Source organism: Haemaphysalis longicornis, unplaced genomic scaffold, assembly GCF_048455015.1.
Source record: "Haemaphysalis longicornis isolate Haplotype H1 unplaced genomic scaffold, Haemaphysalis longicornis Haplotype H1 scaffold_13, whole genome shotgun sequence".
In the NCBI taxonomy this organism is placed as follows: domain Eukaryota; kingdom Metazoa; phylum Arthropoda; class Arachnida; order Ixodida; family Ixodidae; genus Haemaphysalis; species Haemaphysalis longicornis.
In genome coordinates, this window is record NW_027526233.1 from 17,048,162 (window position 1) to 17,072,082 (window position 23,921).

The window sequence follows — 23,921 nt, forward strand, 5'->3', positions numbered from 1 at the left end:
TTTCCCTAAGCTGTGTGATTCTCGTAACCCCAAGCAGGGTGCATGGCATTGAAGTCGCAGCACACTATGAGTGTGTTTCCACCCACTGCAGTGCTAGCCCTGAGTAGCAGCGTCTTGAACTTTTGCTTCCTTTCTGATGGGTTGCTGTATACGTTGAGAAGGTATAGGGTTCCCTTCTTCTTCTTGCCGGGTGTGATCTGGGTCAGCGTGTGCTAAATTTTTGCTTGCCCTTGTTGTAATTCATGTTCCACGAGGGTGAGCCCCTTTCTGACCAGTGGGCATAAGGCCCTGCCATCGGCGGGGCCCTCGTGCACCCTATAGCCGGGAAGGAACGGGGCGTCGGTGAGTGTTTCTTGAAGTAACAGTACATCTGGCTTCCTTGTAGTGTATGCGATATGTTGCTGGAGGACCGCCTTCTTGTTGTTGAAGCCACGGCAGTTGCACTGCCAGATCGTGAAACCTGCGGTTGTTGCTGGCGCGTTGGTGGCCATGTTTGATTAAGGTTGAGAAGCTGCTGGCTGCCTTGATTGTAAGGATGCTGCGCGAAGAGCGGTGCAAACGTTGGATGACTTACAATTGGCCGTCAGGTTAACTCGATCTGCTGAAGCGCCGTGCTGCATGAGCTCATTAGCTCCTTCAGCTTGTTGAATCAAGCTTCCCACCGTGCCTCTATGTGGTCCATCCTTGCTTCAAGTTCGTCGACATGCTTGCTTTTCTTATCCCTTCGACAGCTCTCTTCTTAATGGCTGGTTCCTTTACGGGCCTGTCGCTCTCGCCTTGCGTCTTGGAACTGTCCATAGGTTCGTTATTCGATGATGATGATGATGGTTGGTGTTTCATGGCACAAGGCCAACGAGGGCAAAGAACGCCAGAAAAGAAGTTATATAATGAAGCGAAGTGATTACCACAAAAAGGTAGGTATAAAAACATGTAAATCGGACATAGTAAGATTAATTAAAGGTAATGGTGATGGCTGGTGTATAGGGCCAGATTATATTATGCGTGATATGAGATAACGTTTAAAAACTTAACATCTGACAAATAATCAAACACACGTTTCATAGAAACACTGGCATCGTCACCTAGAAACAGCGATGGATGTAGTGGGATATGTTGTCTGTAGAGTTCTCTGAAGTGTTTGTGTCGTGTTGTGTGAAGTGCCTTGCATGTTATTAGTATGTGGACTACGGATAGGCCCTCCCCGCACCTGCTACACAGTGGTCTTGGAGATCCCGTGAGCAGGTAGGAATGTGTTGCATGCGTGTGGCCTATCCGTAATCGAGCCAGGGTAACTTCGTTGTGTCTGTTGTGAGTATCAGTGGTGTATGCTCCCAAGAGTGGCTTCATAATGTGTAGTTTGTTGTCAGTCTGTTGTTTATAGTGCGATTGCCATGTTGTGCGAAGGTGTTGTCTGATGTGTGATTTGAGGTCGGTCTAGGGTATTGTTGTTATATCAACGGTAGTTGTAAGGGCAGCAGCGGCCGCCATTCGGTCTGCGGTCTCATTACCTGGAATTCCAGAGTGCCCTGGCACCCAGCACACGGTCACCTCAAGGTTTAACGCATGCACAGACATAAGAGTACTAATGAGAGCATTGACCACATGGTTTTTAGACTTCTGTGAGGATAATGTACGCACAACACTTAAAGAATCAGTATAAATTACAGATTTCGGAATTCGACTAAGAACAATATGTTGAACTACAAGAAGTATGCCATAGGCCTCTGCCGTAAAGATACTTGTATTTCTATTCATAGTTCTACAGACATTAAAGGTGCCACCATGCGCAGCACAGGAAACAGTTGTGGCAGTTTTTGAAGCATCCGTGTAAAATTCAGCACACTTATATTTGTGCTGCAAGGACAAGAAATATTGCACGATCGCGCTTCTAGGCACTCTGTTTTTCTCGACACTTATAAAAGATACATCACATAATATCGGGCGAAACTGCCACGGTACTAGAATTTCAGTGGCGGAGGTTTTCATGGTGTCTGAGAACATGACATTAAGTTGAGACGCTTCTTCTCTTACTCTGAAAGCGAAGGGAGCAGAGACTGATGGACGATTAGTAAGAAGTTGAGATATAGATGTATCATAAAAAACTGATGTAAAAGGATGGTGAGGCATTGATGAGATTTTAAAAGCATAAAGCAGGTCTGTGTAGGCTCGCTGACGTTCTAGGCTCCATTTGTTGCACTCTACATACACATTTTCGACTGGACTAGTCCGAAAGGCACTGGAGTGAAAAAAGAAGGCCTGTTTGATGAGATGCCGACACGCGCTTTGCGGTGACGCCGGCGGGATATGCGCTTTCTTCACGCTGTGTACATTGCGCTTTGAATACACCTAGCGTTATAATGACCGTTGCCCGGCATCGCACTTTTTTCTACGGTACTCAACTCTTAGTCCACGAAGTTGTCAAAGGTTGCTCTGGGGTGGGGGAGATTTAAATGCACGAGGGTAGTATGCTTGAAAAGGAACATTGAAGTTGGCGCTATACTGGAAAAGGGGAAACTTGGTGGTATATGTGCCGCTAAACGAACCTCCGGCGGGTAAAGGGTACCGCCCTAGGGATCATCAAAAGAAGATGGAAAATCATCCGTTAGACTCTGTTGGCGCGGCCCTAGTGCATAAAGGCTGCAATGCACACGTGCATTGTCTGCATACCACTGTAGTTTCCAACGCATTCGAAATCAACGTAATCCAGCCGAAATGACAGACTTCAGTGATGTTCAAAACTCTGCATGCACTCAGGTTAAGTTTGGTGTATGCTTAACTATAATTTTTTGCGTTTTGTTTTCTTAACGATGCAATGTTTGCGTTTTCTCGAAATGTTATAAAAATGCAAAATGTGGCGTGTAGAAGTAAAAACACATTTTATAAAAAATTGACTGTTTTTTTACGTAAATTAGCACAGTATTTTTTTTTCAATTTTACCTGTTTGATACTCTCAATTTTTAAACTATTTTTATATACAACATTATGTTATATTTAGGAGCAGTTTTCCTTTCCCTTTAAATCTTTCCAATATAGTTAAAAGCGTCGTTCAGTCCATCTGAAAAATTTTGCAGTGTCTGTCTATTCTATAATGTAGCGTGGCCAAAGTGAGACATTCGGCAGGCATTACGTTATTAGTACTATTTCCTCCATGTTTTCAACAGTGTTGAGACAAAAGATAATATTGGGCTCCTTTCAGGAATAGCACAAATATATATATAATAAGGAAATATGTGCGCTGGATTTAGAAAAGTGCAATATAAAAATGGGGTTGGGTCGGCACCAGAATACTGGGACGCTCGCCGCCGAGTCTGTGCACAAAGCAGCCGCGTCGGCGGATTGCCTCGAAAGCGCGTCATCCCTATTTAATATTTGCCACGCTTTTGAGGCGCTTTTTCAAAGAAAGTGCTACGAGTTGTGCCGCGCCTCCGCCAGATGGCGCCACGGGTCCCGCGACCGAGAGAAGACTAGAGCTTTCTATACTACTAAGGGTGCGTTCCAATTTACCGTTTAGACAGCTTCGTTGCCGTCTTCGCGGACAGTACGCCATGTTAAGCCCCGTTCCAATTCGAACGAAGCAGTCAACGAAGACTGCTTTGAGGATACAGCATCGAAGTCAGCAACGATGCAGGCTACCTTCCTGTCTAAACTAATAAGTGACGCCAGCGCCACCTGTTTGCGTATTCATGTTAAAATAAAAGCACTTGTTCCTGTATTTAAATATTTGGTATAAGTTACTAGTTATGCTGATGACTTTGTTTAATTTTTAAATTACTTAACGTTTGTAATAACAACGGTAATATTAGTTACAAAACTTGCGGTTTGCGCAACTCAACATGTCTGCTACGACGCTGTCGTCTGCGCTGGCGTTGCACTTGCGACCGCGGCGCCGTTCCAATTTTATTCCTTTAGACGTCTAGTTAGACTGCTTCGTAGGCTGTCTACGAAGCTGTCCGCGAATTGGAACGCAGCATAAGAGTTCGGCCATCAATGGGCCTCTTCGATTTACCAGTCTCGGATAGTCCGCGGTGAGTCCCAACACTTCCTGTTTGGACAGGAAGTGACGTCACCGTGACGTAAGCTGGCAGTTTTGGCGGCGAAGTTCTGCGCTCTCTGCGCCCGGCAAAAATCGAGAGGCGGGAAAAATTGTCTGCTGCATCGTCTGCTCTCGAAGATGTCGGCGGAAGATGTTCGCGCTCTTGGCGCTGTGCTTGAATTGCTGGAATCTGAGAGTTCAGATTCCGATGGAAGCGACTGCGACAGCGACGACGAATGTTCCGCCGACCACTACGTTGCGCTCCTGATAAAAAACTGATGTAAAAGGATGGTGAGGCATTGATGAGATTTTAAAAGCATAAAGCAGGTCTGTGTAGGCTCGCTGACGTTCTAGGCTCCATTTGTTGCACTCTACATACACATTTTCGACTGGACTAGTCCGAAAGGCACCACATGAAAAGCGGAGCCCTAGATGAAGCACGGGGTCCAGCATTCTGAGGGATGTTTTAGTGGCTGACCCATAGACAACGCTACCATAGTCCAGTCGTGAGCCTATCAAGCTGGTAAAAACACGTAAAAGAAGTTGTTTGTCAGCACCAAAAGAAATGTGCGACAGAATCTTCAGGATAGTCATTGTTTTTAAGCATTTATGTTTTAGTTGTTTTATGTGTGGGATAAATGTGAGCTTTTCGTCAGAGATTATACCTAAAAACTTGTGTTCTTTCTTGACAGGAATCTAGACACCATTGAGATGAATGTCTGGATCCGGCCGGATGCCACGCCTCTTTGAAAACAAGACACAAGTGCACTTCCCTGGATTAAATTTAAAACCGTTGCTGTCTGCCCAACCAGCTAGCTTGTTAACACCAAGCTGGACTTGACGCTCGCAGATAGAGAGGTTTCAAGATTTAAAGCATAATTGCACGTCGTCTACATAGCTTGAGCAGGAAATTGATGGTGGCAGTGCCTTTCTGAGTGAATTCTTTTTGCAATAAACAGAGTGCAACTCAAAACTCCACCTTGCGGCACGCCGTTTTCCTGCACATGAACCCTAAAAAGTGCAGTTCCAACTCGCACGCGAAACGTTCTTTCAGACAGGTAACTGGCAAGCGTGTTCATCATGTTAACCGACATGCCAAAGGACTTCAAGTCGCTAAGGATGCCGTACCGCCAAGCAGTATCGTACGCCTTTTCAAGATCAAAGAAGACTGTCATACAGTACTGCTTGTGGAGGAAAGCATCTTTGATATAAGACTCTAACGCAACGAGTTGATCGTTGGTAGATCGCCCCGCCCTGAAGCCCGCCTGGCAGCTCTCGAGAAGACCATTGTACTCTAAGTACACAAATCTCCTGTTTACCACCTTCTCGAAGAGCTTACACAGGCAGCTTGTCAGGGCAATGGGGCGATCTATGGCAGGAGAGGAAGGGTCCTTCCCTTCCTTTAGGACAGCCACTGCTATGGCCTCCCTCCAAGAGCGTGGAATGTGCCCCGAAAGCCATATTTTATTGTATAGGTGTAAGAGTCTTTCAAGAGTGTCTGGGTGCAGGTGCTGTATCATGGTGTGTGTAATCTTATCTGCGCCTGGAGCTGAAGGTTTGCACGTGCTCAGGGCAGCCCTCAACTCGTAGAGAGTGAATTCAGAGTTGTAAGAAGTTTTTGCTTTGTCTTTGTCGTCTAAGGGCTTTTTTGTGCAGATGTTTTGTGTTTCATGAAAGTGTTTGTGTAGTGTGCTGAACTAGACACGTGTTCCAAGTGTTCTGCAAGTGTGTTAGCCTGGTCTTCCAGTGTGTCCCCTGTTGTGCTAACCAGGGGCAGGCTGTGTGTCGTTGTCCTTTGAGCTTGCGTATACGTGTGCAGACTTTGTGTGGGTCTGTGTATGAATTAATGGATGTCACGAAGGTGTGCCAACTCTCTCGTTTTGCCTCACGGCGCACACGTTTTCCAAACGCCTTGGCCCGTTTGAACAAAATAAGGTTACCCGACGTGGGGTACCGACGAAGGATACCCCACGCCTTGTTCTGGGCCTCTCGCGCCCGCCTACATTCCTCATTCCACCACGGCCTCCTCTGGTTGCACGGGGCACCAGAGGCGTGGGGAATGGACTTTTCGGCGGCGTCGAGGATGTGCGCCGTGAGGAGTTCGGTAGCTTCTTCAATGTGTAGGTGTCCTATGGATGTGTTGTGTAGTTTCGATGCATCTGTAAATGTGTTCCAGTTAGCTCGTGCTTCATTGAACCTATTATGGGAAGATGAACTGCTTGGGCCTTTACCTATATATGTTAGTGACGTGGGGAAGTGGTCACTGCCATATGGGTCAGTGCCCACTCCCCACTCAAGACATGGAAAGAGAATTGCCGAACCAATAGCCAAGTCACGATTTGAGTATGTATTGTGTCCTATGTTATGGTATGTAGGCTGTTTCTTGTTGAAAAGGCATGCTCCAGAGGACGTTAAAAACTTCTCTATCAGGCGACCTCGGGCATCCGTGCGAGAAGAGCCCCAAAGAGAATTGTGTGCATTGAAGTCGCCTGTTAAGATGTACGGTTCAGGAAGCTGGTCGACCAGCGCCTCAAAGTCAGAGCTCAGAAGTGCAAGATCAATAGAGATGTAGATGGAGCATACCGTTATCAACCTATTAAAAATTATTGTGCGGACGGCTACAGCCTCAAGGACGGTGTTCAAGGTGACAGGGTGGCATGATAAGGATTTGCGTGCGATTATGGCCACAGCGCCAGAAGAGTGTGTGCAGCCATCCCTGTCTTTCCTGTATACCAGGTAACTATTCAAGACATTTGTGTTTTTGGAATTCAGATGTGTTTCCTGGACACACATTACACTTGGCTGGTTGGCATGCAGAATCTCATGCACGTCGTCAAGATTATTCAGAAGGCCTCTGCAGTTCCATTGAACTATGCTTTCTCTTCCCATTAATATGTGTTCAGTGCTACTGGAGTGTGATTATTTATGTAGGGTCTTTCGGGTCTTGGACTCTTGGGAGGGGCTTTCTGGCCTTCTCTACTGACCTAGACGTCGCAGCCCGTTCTTTCCGCTGCGATGAAAGCCGGAAGGGCTCGACGTCCATGTCGTCATCTGAAGGCAAGGGGGTGCCCAGCGGACTAGGCCCCCTTGACGTGGCACCCTTTCGGGCGTTCTTTGCCTGCGCTGCGAGTGCCGAAGGCGTGGGGAGCACGACAGGTGGCACAGGCAGTGAGGCAGGGGAGGGAGTCGCTGCGACTACCTCCGTCTCCATCTCCGTGCCCTTGCGTGTGCTTTGGGCTGGTGGGGAGGAAGCAGTGGATGCAGCGGCATCCCCAACAGATGTTACCACCACAGCCGCTGCTGGGTGAGCGAGCGGTGGAGGGGCTGGTTGGGCGGCCTGGGGCAACCGTGGGTGGGGGGCGGGGGCGGGACCAAGTCCGAATCGCGGTACTGGGTCCCCGCCGAAACCAGACGCCTCTCCGCCCTTCGGCGAGCTGCGTCGGCGTTCCTGCCCAGAGGGAAGGAGGCGAACCTCTTTCGTGCCTCGGGGAAGGTGATGTTCTGGTTTACTTTCAAGGAAATAATCTGTTTCTCTTGTTTAAACTTCTCACAACTTCTGGAAAAGGCAGCATGCGGTCCCTGGCAGTTCCGACAGGTGAAGTGCTCAGATTCACAGTTATCGGTTAGATGATCTTGTGCTGCACATTTGGCGTACGTCAGTTTCCCACGACAAGAGTTTGTGCCGTGGCCAAACCGCTGACACTTAAAGCAGCGGCGTGGATTCGGCAAGTAGGGTCGGAACGGACATCTAACGAAGCCTGCGTTGACTGACTCAGGAAGTGTTGAGCGGTCAAACGTCAAATGATGTGTTTGGTAGGTATGATTTGATCGTTTCGGCGTATGGTTATTCGCCTCACTGCCGTCACGCCCTGATCATGGAGGCCCTGGAGCAGATTGGCTTCAGTTTCACTTATAAGATCGGGATCAGAGATCACGCCTTGGCAGCTATTAAAGGGGCCCTGAAAGGCGTTTTGAGCACACTAAATGAACTAGCGCAATCGTTAGATTGGGTCGTCAACGTCATCTGTGCCAAGTATTACTCTTTTACGCGCAGCGGAAAGCTCACACTTTTGTTGCAAAGTTTGTCGCTTTTTTCTCACCCTTTCCTTCGTGTTTTTGGACGCCGCCATCTTCACATGTCTACATCATCGATTCCCAGATGTTCGTCATGAGCTAGACATCCTGCTATTGGGCGGCTTTTTCACGCACTTCCGGCAAAGAGATCAGTCGTCTGCTCAGCGTCGGCTCGCCGGCTGATCTGCCGGCGGAGTGCCGGAGTGCTTGGACATTTTACGACAAACGAAACAAGTGTAAACAAACGTTTAACCGTTTGTATTAAATGCAGCACGGCCATAACACGACATGGATATTCCCTTACCTGAGTACGTTCCGTAAAGAAAGCGTTGAAGCCCCGTGACACTTCTTTCGTGCAATCGCAGAGAACGCCCTGAGCCGAATGCCCGGGTTTGACGCATACATTTTATTCTACTTCAAAACAATCCAGAGATGGGTTTCGAACGAACACAACGTCACAACGTGCGTTGCAAGTCTGAACCGCGATTGAAAGACGATGGGTTGCCTCCTCCTGCCCGTCGTAAATTCGGCACTCACCTCGCGCGCGGTTTGCGGGGACGAACAGCAAGTCACTTAACTCCGGCGCACAAGCCGAGATGGCTTTTAGCCACGCACACTGCACATACCCCATGCGAAGTTGAGTCGTACGTCGCTCGAGAAAGATAACCCAGACCATGGGAAGCACTATCCACCCGCAGAAGCACAACGTCGCATTGCATCGCGAAACAAAGACTTCCACAACACACACACACCATCGCCTCCTGTATTGTCAAACGCATCTCGCACTTCCCAATGGGAGTGGGTGGTACGCCTGCAGTGCCCACATGTCGGGAGGTGGGGCCCCGAGCTGAACCGGGAACACGCAACCGTAACTGAGTTCTACAGTGGTTTGTGCCTTGTTGTCAAGGCAACCGATGTTTGAGATTCTCAAAGAAGTGGCGCTCGCTCCAGCGCTAGAAAGCTCAGAGCCGCGGTGGAGCATGCTTTGCCAACGTTGCCGCTCTCCACCACGCGTCGCCCCAAGCTGAACTGGTCACATGAGTGAAGGGTTTTGTGCACGGGTTCTGTATCGATTTAAAATGTCTTTCACATGCCGCCGGCAGGAATTACGACCGCCGCAAAATAAGACCCGGCACCAGCGGGGCCACATCTGATACGGCACTTTTTGGATAAACAGTGTCGGTGCATCAAAGGGAACGAGCGCACGATCTTCCCCGTACGGCTGCGAGTTCGCCGCCGATAAAAAGTCACGTGCCACCGATAGCAACTGCACCAACGAACACCGCGAAAGGGCAAGGCCAGGCCGCCGCACACATGCGGCCAGATTTTTCGTTCGGTTTTCCAGCCTTGAGCGAAGTGCGGGATTCATGGTGTCAACAAAGCTTGCCCGTAGCAGACGACAGTAGCAGCGCAATAGCGGAAGTACGTCACCGCTGCGGAGCGCAGCATCATGGGAGGCAAAGCTCTCGCGCCGTCAACAGCGGAGAGTAAGTCGAAAGGAGGAGGAAACGCGGAGCGACGATAACGCGCGGTTTTTGATTTACGATTTCTCAGCTAATACTCATCGCTTTAACAAAATTCTTGCGGGAGGAGATTGCAAATACATTGATTTATTTGGGTACATGTACATCCATGCATCGGCGGAAGGTATTTCAGGACCCCTTTAAGGCTGCGATGAGGCGTGATCTTGATGTCAATATTGACCATGCGCGTTTGTGAAAGGAGGTTTGCGGACTGCTGTTTGTTGTCTACCTCAATCAAAACCTCCCGTTTTCAGTTTCTTAGCCTTGTACGACTTTCCAACAAGGCTTTCAAGATACTTTGAGATTACAAAGACGGACTGGGAAGTGATTAGTTTTGTCTTGTCAATAGATTCCATGATCAGAAAGCGCGAGAAATTATCGGGCTTTGGGAGCGAGATTGATTGCAACGGAGGAAAAGGTACTTCGGTGCGGCCCCTTTTCGGGGGCCGATCACGTCTGGGGGGGGGGGGGGGTTGGAAAATTCCATATGATACATTGGAAAGCAGGGAGACGGGGCTACTTTCTCCTTTGACCTTACCCTGGTAGTCAAAGAGGTCCCCGCGCTCCCTGCCTGGAAGACAGGCAGGGAGCCCATCGGCCGCAGCTTGACCAAGGCCCCGACGGCCACCGTTCATGGCTTCTAACCCTTCACCTTTCAACTTCTAGCCACGGTAGGTGACAGCTTAAGAATGGGGGGCTCGGGGTACGCGGTGTCGCCACTCACCGTCAACAAGATTACTCAAGGTGCCCTTGCGGGGAGGTTCGTTATTCATCTGCCTCGAATCAGATTATAACTAGGACGGTTGTGTTGTGAGCAATGCCTGACCATTTCTTTCGTGAGATTGTCCATGGATGTCTTGAGTTCGGTATTTTCTTTCGCGAGGTTGTTCAGGGACACTTTAAGTGCAATTTTCCCCTTACGTAGAGATTCCATGGCCTCGTCGTTCAGGCACGCTTATGTGTGCTGGGGTCTTGTTTTCCTTGTTTTCTTTCATCGCGTCAGCCCAGCTAACACGCTCATGTGACGGCGAGCTCTTTCTGCTTACACGTTCAATGTCTCTACTAGGGCTCCTGTTGTTCTTGATGCAGCTGCTGGCGTCCCTTGTTTTCGACAGCGAACGTTTCCGGGAATGGGATCTTGGGGTACGTGGCACCTGAACATGACCGAGTGGTGGAAATTCTGCGTTCGACAGCTGCTGCTCCGCTTGTCTACGGGTCCATTGTCTGCGTAGAACGATGTATGGGGTCTTGTACTTGGCCTTACAGGCGCGGTCCCCTGTTGGGTGTGCGCCATTACATAACTTGCACTTGGGCGTGCATGTGTGTTCTTCTTTAGGGTTGGTTTCCCAGCATGCTAAACAGGTCTTAGCTGTAGGCGTCGGGCAGACGTCCTTAGGATGACCAACCTTTTCACACTGTTGGCATATGTCGATATGCTTCCTGTAGAGATGGCAAGGAATCAGGCTGTCTCCGTAGCGTACAAAGTTGGGAATCTTGGGGCCTTAGGACGCGACGATGACTGTGCTGGTCTCGCCAATGCTCTTAGTGCCCACTGTGAGTGGGTTCCTGTCGTTTACAATGTTGCGGTCGATGACTACGGCGCTGTCCGACAGGGGGACTCCCCTTATGACGCCCTTCACGGTGTCGTAAGGAGCCGTGTGGTAGGCACCGACCTCGTGAACCTTACCGTGCAAACGGATTGCTTGAATTCAGGCGTATTTTGTAGCATTTTCTTCGCTTGGAGTACTAACAACCACAATATTCTGTTGAACATTGGGACAGATGATATCTCCCGCACTTTCCTTATTGAAAATGCCGGCCGCACACAGTATTGCATCTGCCACGTTTGTAGTGCCTGCTTTGATGATGTCTAGTCCCCGTCTGGGTCTCACGACAACCTTGCATTCCTCGTGCGGCATAATTGGCATGCGGGCACCCTTGATGACAGCGGTGCGAAAATTCTTCCCTTGCCTTGTTGAAGTACTCACTTTGTGTAGCCCTTGGTCAGGTGTTTCGTCGTTGTTCGGAGATCGTCGACGTAGTCTCGACATGCGTTCCCCGGCGAGCGTCCAGCCTTCCTCGTTGCGATATTCCTCAGGTGAGATTTGCTCTGCTTGTACTGCGACGCACATTTGGTTGTCTGTAAGCCTAGCTACGCGAGTAGTACCCTCCATCTTGGATAAAAGTCGTTTACACTTGCGGAGGATGCGCTTATCAGTCGACGCAGCGTAGGCTTAGCTCGCCGCCGCACCGCAGCCGATGAAAAGTTCAATAAAATGGCGAAAACCTTGCCCTTCGTCGAAAATCTTGTATCGGGTCATTCCTCGGACCTCCACAAAACACAGGTAAAACTAAAACTGCAATATGATTTGAACGGCACTGCCAAATCGGTCATCGAAGACGGAGCCGATGTGGTGGTGGTGGTGGTTCCAAATAAATGGCGCGTACCCACTCAGGGGGATTGGCCAGGAAATGGGCGCCTTACCGAAATAAATTAGGTAATTTTTGAAGGGAAAGAAAAATTTTTAATTATTAGGATGTAAACGCAGCACGATTGCGATCTTCGTCGTCGTCGTCTTCAAATGCTCCGACTCAATGCTCCGAGTCTTTCAAATGCTCCGAGTCTTCAAATGCTCCGGGATTGCGCAAACCAGAAAGGCTATGGGCCACGGCACCGTCGGTCTGCATAGCTTCCAAAAGAAGGTTGACAGTAGATACTGTATGCTGCGAAGAAACTTGCAACCCGGTCATAGAGAACTGTTTAACCTTATGAAATTGTCCCGGGAGTGGTGATTAATCACTACCCTCTAGCTATTGTGATGGGGAAGCAGCTGAAATGGCGTCCCAGTGACGATAAGCTTAAATCTGAAGACTCACCGGGAAAAAACGTTCGCTCAAGAGACTAGGGTCCCGCTCACCGCGATGCTGCTGGTGTTCACGAAGACCACTGTACAAATGAGACGCATTGACTTTGGCTAGGAATTGCCAAAAGATAGTGAAACAGCGTATATCAGAAAACACCACCTTCTCTTCATCACCGTCTGGGATAGTTTTCAGACGATGATGAAGAAAAGGTGGTGGTGGTGGTGGTGGTGGTTGTGGCCCCGTCAATGTCCCAGTGGACGCACAGAAAACACTGTACCTCATCCCAGAAATAACGCGCGGTGTTGCATTCTAAGAACACTTGCTCTGCCGTTGCCAGCCTTCCGCACAAGAAGCATTCCGCACCGCGCGGCAGAAAGAAGCAACCTTCTTCCTGTCGTGATCACACCGGTAGCGCCCCAATTAGAAACAGCAGAAAACGTTTTTCGACCCTGTCGGAATCGGCAGGCACATGATTCGCTGTAGTACGCCCCGCTTCGCCGCCTCGACTGGTGGTTGTCGGTACAGGGGTGGGGGAAAGTGCTTTTCGAGAAGGTCGCGATATAGCCGGCAGGGCTTAACCGCTGGAAGATAGTACCACTAGAACTGCTGTTTTAGTAGGGTGATGGCGCCGGCTCGCGCACCATGGTGCAGTTGGACAGTTGTGACCAGCCACTTTGATATGTAGGCAGACCAGATTGACTGGAGTGCTCCACGGAGAAAAGGGTCGGACTGGTCTCGGAAATAAATAAAGCGCTGTACTAACAGCTTAATTCACGTGGACCAGACCCAGGCCGCCAGCATGTAAGCCCCGAAAGAGATTTGTGCGTCTCATAGGCTCGTACGACGAGCGCCAGACGAAGACCGCCCACTGTCGGTGCAACTTGTTCACCGATTTCGTGTCAATGGAGGTGACCCGCGCCGAGTAAAGGATAGCCGGGTGCACTACGACATCGCAGATGAGAGGTCTGGCGACCAAGGCGATGTGACGCATTCTCCGAGGTTACAACTTGGCCTCCGCTGCCGTTAGCCCAAGTCGCCATCTGGCTGTGTTGGCTTCCCCTGGCCCTGTTTACGCCCAGGTAGCGGTGTATTGTATCCTTCCAGCGAGCGCCACAGAGGCTGGGGGGCTTGAATTCCCACTCACTCAGCCAACAGCCCTATGACGTGGGGAGGTTTAGCTCCACTCCAAAGAAGCGGCAGAAATGACGTGCGAGCTCCGGGTCATCGCTCACCTGCGTTTGTGATGTGCCGATGACGGCGATGTCGTCCGCATACGCTAGCGCGCGGAATTTTTCATTCCCAAGAACCAGTCCCCTGAGCGAATTGGAAGTAGCAATCATTTGACAGAGCGGTTCCAGATAGAGCGCGAACAAGACAGGAGACATTGGACATTGATGGCGGACCGACCGGCTGACCTGTATGGATGGTCCGAGTGCTGCCCCCAACACGACACTTGTGCTGTCTGAGTAACAACTTTCTAGCCATTCCATCATTAGCGAGTTTTAGCTGACCGTTTTTCACGGTCCGCTCCGCTCCGGTAGCAAGCGGGAGCGCCAATGCGCATGCGTGGCTCGCTTGGCCGCGGACGGCATTGGCTACGGTTGCGCCGACCGTGCCCCCGATACCGGAGCGGGCCGTCGAAAACGGTTTGCTAAAATTTACTATTGTTTCCCTATCCCGAAGTGTCGAAGTAGGGTGAAGAGAAACGTGCGATTGAGTTGATCTAAAGCTTTTCGAAGGTCTAGTTGGAGTACCGCAATAGGCATCACGAGCATCTCTGCAGCCTCACAGGCCGTCCCCATTCTTTGTAAATTGGGGTTGCTTGAGCGACCTTTGAATGCGCAGGTTTGATGATCCCCAACCACCCCCTAGGAGGGCTATCTCGAGACGTCCAGCTAGGATCCCGGCGAGTATCTTATAGTCGGTCGATAGAAGTGGGATTGGGCGGAAGTCGGTTACGGCCGGTAAAGTTTTGGAACTGGTTCCATTCGGGATCAGAACGAGGTGGCTTTATCGCATGGAGGGAAGGAACCGCCCTTCCTGCCTGCATTTTTCAAAAACGGTCGCTAAACGGTGTCCAGTTCTTTTGGAAACGCCTGGTAGAATTCGGCAATGATACCTTGCGGGAACGGAGACTTGTTGTTAGGGAGTTTTTTTGGATTTCGCGGTCTACCTACAACGCGGTTATAGGCGACATTATTGCGTCGTTTGTGTCGCCAGGCACTGAGGGTAAGGAAGAAAGTACCTCGCCGTGCACCGTATTCCCAAACCATATTCCGTAGGGGTCGAGGCCCACAACACCCCCTTCAAACGGTGACGTCACAGCGTGATGTCATTTTCTTTTAGTGCTCGACTCATGCGACGTGAATTTTTCTTTTTTTTTTCGTTTTGTATGGTGGCCGATGGTTTCGCTCCGTGCGCGAGGCTGGGGCTACGGCGCTAGGTAGCTGACGCACATTTATTTGAAGTTAAAGGCCCGACCACATGCAGCGTACTTTCGGCGTTTTCTCGCTGGCGACGCGAGCTGACGCGCGAGCAACGCCGATGTCTACGCTCGCCAGATATCGGCGTCGACGCAGCGTGAGACAGCAGCGGAAAGCTGGCAGCAGCGGTCGGGTTTCACGTCCTTCTCGTGCTTTGGGGTCATTCATTTCAGCAGAAGAGAATCAATTTCTTTTTAACTTGCGGTTATCGGCTGCGTTGACACAAATTGCAAGCTATTTCTGTTCGAAAGCGCTCATTCATTTGTGGCTTGTTTGGTTTTTATCAGGGAGATCGGGTATTTGCGACAGCTTTTTTTTAGTTAAATAAGGGAGCTCTGGCTACGTCGCTTGTGGTATTAGCATGATGGGGCTTGGCTGCAAGATTGGTGCGTGACGACCAAGCCTTATCAACGACAAAATGCTAGCGCCGCATGCCATTCCATTCGTTGCTACCGTGGCTTGCGTAGGGGAGACCAAGGTTTCGCGATAGCTTTTCTTAACTCAAATAAAGGGGCTCTGGTTACATCAGTTGTAGTCATAGCATAACTGCCCTCTGATCCAAGATGGGTGCGTAAGAAACAAGCGTTACCACGGCTCAAATTTCTCAAACACGACCAAAGCAAATCACTTGAGAATATTCGTTGGCAGTCTGTTAGGGTACCAAATTCCTGGCACCCACGTCGTCTCCTGGCGTAATCGAGCGGTTGCGCGCTTGTGTGCTGGCGTTTTGTTTTGAAAGTCCATGGATCGAATCCCGGCAAAACCTCTTTTTTGTTTTTTTAGCAATGAGGGATTCACCGGCTTTTCTTTTTTTTCAAGTCTAACAAAGGGGGCCAGAGTGCCTTGCCGTTTAACCTACAAGTGACGTTCGATGGTACCCTTAGTATCAAGGCAGCTCCGAAATTGGCTTTGCTCACTCTTTAATTCATGAAGCTGCCGTCGGTACATAAAATCAAGGTTAAATCAAGTAGCAAGTAAAGTTGTGCTAAGTGCGTCTTCCCGTTCGTCAGCCTATATTATTTTGTTCAGATTTGACGGCAATGACTTGAAATACATTTCGCAGGATGTCAACATTTGCCCGCAAATATTTTGTATAAGGCGCTAGTGTCTTGTTAAGTGCAATTCAACAATCGACGATAACTGCTCATAAATGACTTCAACTAATGGCATGTTTAATACAAACGTGTCCTGCAGCGCACCGATGCGGTGGCTAGTGACTATACTAGTACACTATAGTGTGACTTCGCCGATCTCATGCCCCTGTGCCACGGCAGTTTCAATCGCGATCGAGCTCGATACCGCTCGAACTCAACCCCGGTTTCTCAAGCGCGATCGAGGCTTTCAAGCGCGATCGAACGAAAGCGACGCTACTCTCGTCCCCGGTCAGTAATGGCACAGAAGGCGACAACTTCAACTAACGCCACAAATTGTGTCAAATAACTTGACCCAAATGAGCGTGCGGTAACACTTACATAGCTACCGGCCGCAAGTACATTGTTAGCGCCATCTGGCGTACACGAATGAAACCGGTGCACCTTCTCGATCGCGATTGAAACGTGCCGTGTAACAGCGGTAGTGCGTCGAGCGCGTTCGAAAACTCGATCGCGATTCACTTCAATCGCGATTGAAAGTGCCCGTGTCTGCGCGTTGCCGCCGAACGACAACGACGTTCGTGCGACGCGTGATTTCGCGTCCATGTTGTTAGGACTTTAACCTTTTCGTACCTATACGTTCCGGAAAGCACTGACGTACACGCTGGGAAGCTGAAGCACGAAGTATAACTTTGCATACCTGTTCTCGCTTCTCACTCTCCGCACTCTCTTGTGAGACTGCAGACGCTCGTCTTCCATCCTGTTCCTATAGTTAAGCTAGCGCTGGGCGCGGTGCTCTAAGTGCGCGCGCGCGCGGGCGCTTTCTCACGTACATGTGGTCATTGTTTACGTTCCTGAAAGCGAACACTCTCGATCATTACAGCGAAGACGAAAATGTTTTTTTGATCTTGGGTGGTCTTTTGGATTCCGTACCGAAGCGCAGAACGTTTGCTCCCAATCGGTCAAAAGCACACGCGTACGTCGGTCACTCATCTGCTGTTAACATTAGCGAGCGTGTTGATCCGTTTTTATATTTGTGTCATTACCGTCAAATCTGAACAAAATAAGATAGGATGGTGAACGAAGACGCACTTAGCACAACTTTACCTGCTACTTGATTTAAACTTGATGGACGATTTTCGGTTTACGGATCCATCGGACATGATACTTTGTCTGTTTGCGTGTTGCCAAACGTTTTACGATGTACACTGATTCCGTTCTGAAACTGTACATACTTATGCATTTTACAGGTGGACTCATTTTCATTTCTCGTTTCACTTAGCACAAATTCATGAACCTACTGCAGGTTCATGAATTCAAAGTGTGAGCAAAGCAAATTTCAGGAGCTGCCTTGACACTGAGGGTACCGTCAAACGTCACTTGTAGGTTAAACGGCAAAGCGCTCTGACCTCCTTTCTTTGCCTTAAAAAAACCAAAAGCCGGTGAAACCCTCATTGTAAAAAAAACAAGGTTTTGCCAAGATTCGAACAATGGACTTTCAAAACAAAACGCCAGCACACAAGCGCGCAACATCTCGACCACGCCAGGAGAAAACGCGGGTGCCAGGAATTTGGTACCCTAACAGAGGCTGCCAACGAATATTGAGTGATTTGCTTTGGAAATGTTTGAGAGATTTGAGCATTGGTAACGCTCGTTTCTTACGCACCCATCTTGGATCCGAAAGCAGTTATGCTATTACTACAAGCGATGTAACCACAGCCCCCTTATTTGAGTTAAGAAAAGCTATCGCGAAACCTCGGTCTCCCCTACGCAAGCCACGGTAGCAACGAATGGAATGGCATGCGGCGCTAGCATTCTGGCGTTGATAAGGCGTTGTCGTCATCCACCAATCTTGCAGCCAAGCCGCATCATGCTAATACCACAAGCGACGTAGCCAGAGCTCCCATATTTAACTAAAAAAAAGCTATCGCAAATACCTGATCTCCCCGATTAAAACCAAACAAGCCACCAATGAATGAGCGCTTTCGAACAGAAATAGGTTGCAATTTGTCTCAAGGCAGCCGATAACCGCAAGTTAAAAAGAAATTGATTCTTTTCTGCTCAAAGGAATGACCCCAAAGTACGAGAAGGACGTGAAACCCAACCGCTGCTGCCAGCTTTCCGCTGCTCTCTCGCGCTGCGTCCACGCCGGTATCTGGCGAGCGTAGACATCGGCGTTGCTCGCGCTTCAGCTCGCGTCGCCACGCGAGAAAACGCCGAAAGTTCGCTGCATGTGGTTGGGCCTTTTACTTTTACTAAATGTGCGTCAGCTCCCCAGCGCCGTAGCCCCAGCCTCGCGCACGGAGCGAAACCATCGGCGGCCACTCAAAACGAAAAAAAAAAATCTACGTCGCATGAGTCGCGCACGAAAAGAAAGTGACGTCACGCTCGTTTGAAGGGGGTGTGGTCGGCCTGGGCCCTTATGGGATATTGTTTGGGAATACGCCGCCGGGCACGCCGTCTGGCGTCGTACTTCTAGCCACTGTAGTCGTACTAGCGCCGCCGGGCATGCCGTCTGGCGTCGGACTAGACTGGAGAAGTTCTTTGAAGTAGTCGCAAAGTGCTGCCACCACTTCCTCGTGTCCCTGCGTGATGAACCACGCCAGCGGGCGGATGCTGCGGTACATAATATTCAAGTGTACAGCGTGTAGTGCTGTGCCAGGTGATGGATTCATTGCAACTCGTGCCTGAATTTCTATCCGTGCGAGTGAACGTGACCGCGATTGGCGCTTTGCGCTTTGCTAACTTTAGGAATATTGCTCAGTTAGATTCATTGTACAACCTCACAATCATAGGTTTTTGTCGTAAAGAGAAATCAAATCGTCGCCTACTTGAGATAGTTGCTTGGGTGATCGAACGACTCCTTTGTTTCCACACAAAGTATGTCAAACTAAATGTATTCTTAGTGTTCCATACATATGCTAACTGCTCTAGGTATTGTGTGTGAAAGCGGTCGTCTGTGCGAGTGTGAGAATAGGAAAAAAGACCATATTTTCCTGCATCGGTGAAATCAAGTTCGGTGTTGATTAGCCTGAATTCTTCAGCTTAGCGTCGCCAGAGGATCGGGACTGGGAAATGCAACGGGGTTTTTCATCAGTTGTATCATTGTCATAGCTATGGTGCATAAGCCACTTATGTACCGAGTGTCAAAATAACTTCAAGACGTTTACCAGTAGCGAGCATCTTTATTTTGCAGTTGTGGTCTTCAGCAACGAATGCGTTTTTTTTCTCGTCTGCAAATATATACATATTCCTTACGCTTGGGGGTCAACGTTTGCTATTTTTACTAATATTTGCGTTATTTTTGCCGGTCTTGAAATCTTTTTTTGGATGTGATTACCTCGCTCGAATCGTAAGCAACACACCGTATCAACATAACGTCACCGAGAAGCGTCTGTCCATCGCACTTCGGTGCTCCTTGCCATTACCCGCTGTCCGATTGACGCTAGGCGCTTTTCTTATAATTACCACCAATATTTTCTCCGTGACACCATATATATGACCCACTAACTGCAATGACTTGTGTTTTGGAAGTCTAAAGCTGTCCACAGACACATGCGCAAAAAGGCAACGACAACGCCATTACAGCGGAATAACGACGTAGCAAAAAGACTAAATGCATGCGTTTCGTCTTCCCGTTACTCTTTATAGATCAGCGGGGACGAACAGTAAGTCCGCATTTGTGCACAAGGCACAAAATCTGCTACAGATACTCCCATTGGAGATGAACTCTTGCCCGCGAAGACTAACCGCAGTATTTTAGTCCTTATTTTAGTCCTTTTTGCCTAAGAGTTACATGAAGGGGCTGCGGCACGCCACTCACACCCTCCGCACATATTTTGGTTAATACGTGGTTCACCCTCCACAACAAACATACTGCAGCTTTCTCTGCAATACCCTGTACTGACGGGCGGGGCAAGTCGTGAAAGCCGCCGTTTCATAGGACAACAATGTATAGTGCAGCTGTGAGGTTGGGTTAATGTTGCCAACGGTATACGGTTACAACCATATGTCTGCTGTTTCAATTGCTGGCAGCGGCGTCGCAAAGCCCTTTCTTTGTGTTTGCTGTGTGTGGCGATTGCGCCTGGGACTTAATGGCGCGCCCCAAATGACTGAGGTGGGCACGGCAATATGAATATTCATACGGCTCCCCCAAAAAAAAACAGAAATTGAAAATATGGCCGGAAAGAATAATGTACGGTAGTCAGCAGGTCATTGAAGGTAATGACATACAGACATATACATAAAAACGTAATATAGCAAGAGCTCACGGTTGCTTGGTTGTTGTTATTGTTGAAAATGTTTATTGAGAAAAAAAGGGGAGGAAAGACGGCCAAGAGCAGGAGCAGTTTGTGGCCATCCTATTAGGGCACAACATGGGCCGTTGATGCCGTCTTCGCCATGAGAATGAGGGTTTGCTATAATTCGAGCCCACTGGAGCGGATCACGCGTTCCCAAGTATAAAATTTTGCGCTCTTTGTTGAAAATGAACGAGGAAATACTGACGGCCACTTAGCGTTATGGACCACAGTATGACCATATACGGTTGTTCTTTTGAAAACATGGTGTCTTGGAATAAACCTGCTGTTCAAATTTAAGGTGGGGCCTACAGCTCTGTGTTGCCTGATATTCTTTACCAGTTCAGTTTTCTGTTTTTTTTTTGAAGTTGTGTTTAGATTTCTCACTTCAGGTAATGCGCAGCAACATTACTAAGGCATACAAATAGTTTCAGAATTGTTTCATCATGACTACATAAGAAGGAGGAGAAAGGGATGTCCGGCGTCATCATTGATGAGTAGCTGAAGCATGTAAAGTTCACAAAGATATCACTACGCAAACTGTGACAGCATTTGTTCACTTTTCGCTGCGCAACCGAGAAAAGCACCATCTTTTACATGTTTTACATCTTTTACCACTGGTTACATGTTTCGCTATGGTGGAGGCAGGGGTGGGTCGACATAGTTTTAACCGCTTAAATCACCATGTGATCGGGTTACGTTCCCGGCCACGGCGGTTGCGTTTCTGATGGATGCCAAAATTGAAAACTCCCGTGCGTTCGAGATTTCAGCGCACATTGGACGATCGTCATGTGGTAAAATTATTCCAGAGCCCTTCACTGCGGCGGGCCTCATCGCCTGAGTGCCGTTTGTGCGTTAAAATACATTTCACCAACATCGCTGGTTGAAACTAGTATTTTATAAACGAATAGTAAGCTCGTAAACATTGTAACAAAAAATGCATCAAAATTGCTTTAAAACCTTCACTAAAAGTTTGTACAACCTTCGCTAAGCGTCTGTTCTATCCATCGCCATGACTTAAAAGGCCAAAAACGGAAACGACGAACAGACCCAAGCGATAATTTTTACCCCCGGGACAAAACACGTGTACGAAAAATCTAAATCTATACCCATACGTCCTTTGTAATGTAAATGTAAACAATTGTACTCCTTCTTCGTGATCGATGCGTGTATGGTCGACATCTAGAACCGTTATTTTTTTGCGGTTTTCAAGTAACTGCTCCGATAGAATGGAAACCCAGTTTCACGAACTCTGGGGGCTACCGGTTTCTATATGGAAATTTCCGCGTTAAAATTTTGGCGTCGAACGCATCGGCATTGTCGTCACCATAAATTTTTTTTTCTCGCACACATGCCTGGGCTGAGTGATAAGAAGCATCTGCATTTTCCTCCTGAAAGCCAGGTGTGGGTCCGCATTGTCTTTCATCATACCCTATATGAGCAGGGGAAAGAAGCAGGAATGACTCATGATGAGTTACGGTATGAAATTATGAGGACTTACATTGTGCTGCATTAGTAAGAGAATCATGATTCCGCTCATTACTCTTCATAACACCCTCCACACACTTTCATAACAGGTGCATGCAATGTAAACCTTTTTTATTATCCCTAATAGCATGTCAGTAATGTGATCGGAGCACTTGGGGTAGTGTGCGCACGCTTTTCGGTTTACGGATTCATCGGACATGATACTTCGTGTGTTTGCTTGTTGCCAAACTTTTTACGATGTACACAGATTCCGTTCCCAAACTGTACATACTTATGCATTTTACAGGTGGACTCATTTTCATTTCTCGTTTCACTTAGCACGAGTTCATCCCGTGGAGAATTCCCATGGCTATCATATTCACCCAGAGATACGAACTTGCACTTTTCGCTCTAAAAGTCAAAAACGCGTTTCAGACATATTTCCCTATGGTCTCTGGTCATTCCAAATATTTAATCTCACTGACGGTTTTCCTTGCTTGTCTACAACGAAATATCTGCAAGGATGTAGTCAGCCACACTTATTGATGTATTTATCGCTAACATAAATATCAGTAACTTACTTTCAGGTGAACTGCACAGTGCAATCAGCCGTCACTTTCCCATGTATGTAGTTGCGAAATGTGCCTCTGGTAAACAACGCGAATTGCCAGCACAAAATACAGTCCAAAGAATAACATCTGGCATTCTAGCATCCTTTTTTTCTGCTCTTTCAAATCAACATCGCGATGACGTCTTTTGCTTTAAAAATACTGGCGAGGCGTACGAGGCATTTATAATTTGCTGTAAACGCATATACCATGCCCTCTTTGTCGAGAATTATAACAAAGAAAAATCAGTCATATAAGAAATTTATGAGAACAAAGTCCCCCACTGATCTAGCAAGCGTTAAATTATACCTCAACAAAATAACGTGTTTTCTCAGAAATGAAAAAAGAAACTTTTTACATAATGAGTTTGCTAAGGGATTCTGCGGCGAAGTGCACGAGTTCACAAGAAATATATATAAATTGCCAAAACGGGTTCCATCTGTATCAGGAGTCACAAATATTGTTTTTGAGGGTGAACGTATTGAGGGTCTGGACCGTGCAGAAGAATTTAATATGTTTTTCAAAGATACTAGAAATACCGGTTTGACTTCTGACATTGCTTACAATACTATACCATGAAAGAACAAAAGCGTATTTTTGGAATGAACTGATGACATTGAGGTATCCCACATTTTTTTTTCCTTTAGGAACAGCAGTTTTTGAGATATAGATGGAATTCAAATCGCACCAGCAAATTTTGTCCCCACTTTTATAGTTCCTGCATTAACGCATATTTATAACCTTGCCTTATCAACTGGAACTTTTCCAAGGCCTTTGCAGAAAGCTAAGGTAATTGTATTTCACAAAGGCGGGGATAAAAATAGCTTCTCAGGTTGTAGGCCAATTTTTATATTACGTTTTTCTTTCGAAAGGCTTAAAGAAACTTATTGAAAAAAGGCTAGTTATTGCAGTAGGTTTAAAATTTAAAATTAAAAAAAAAGTACTGCAGCAAGGCTATTGCAGCAGGTTTAAAATTTTATCCACATTCATACGTGGTTTTTTGCGAGGTAAATCTACTGAATCAGCTCTATTGCCTCAGACAGAAATTATTCTTAGCGCGTTTGAAAACAAAGAATTATGTGTGGGAATCTTTAGAGAATTTTGAAATGCTTTCGATCACCTTAACCATAACAACTTACTAAAAAAATTAAAACTCTATGGCAAACCAGGCACCCCACTTGAACTCCTTAAATATTACTTACGTCATCGCCTACGATGCGTTAAAATAGGGCAACATACATCCTCCTTTCCACCTATCAGTGCTGTTGTGCTACGGGGCACTATTTCAGGACCACTTCTTTTTTTTATTTTATATATAAAGGACCTTGTTTTGACTGATAGCATGCCGGCGTTTGCAATTTATGCAGACGACGCAAGTTTGTTTTTCAGAGGTAGCTCCACCCAATATTTTGTTCCTCTTATAAACAATGTTCTCGCTAAAGTTAAGGTTTGGAGGGAAGCAAACTCATTACTTTTATA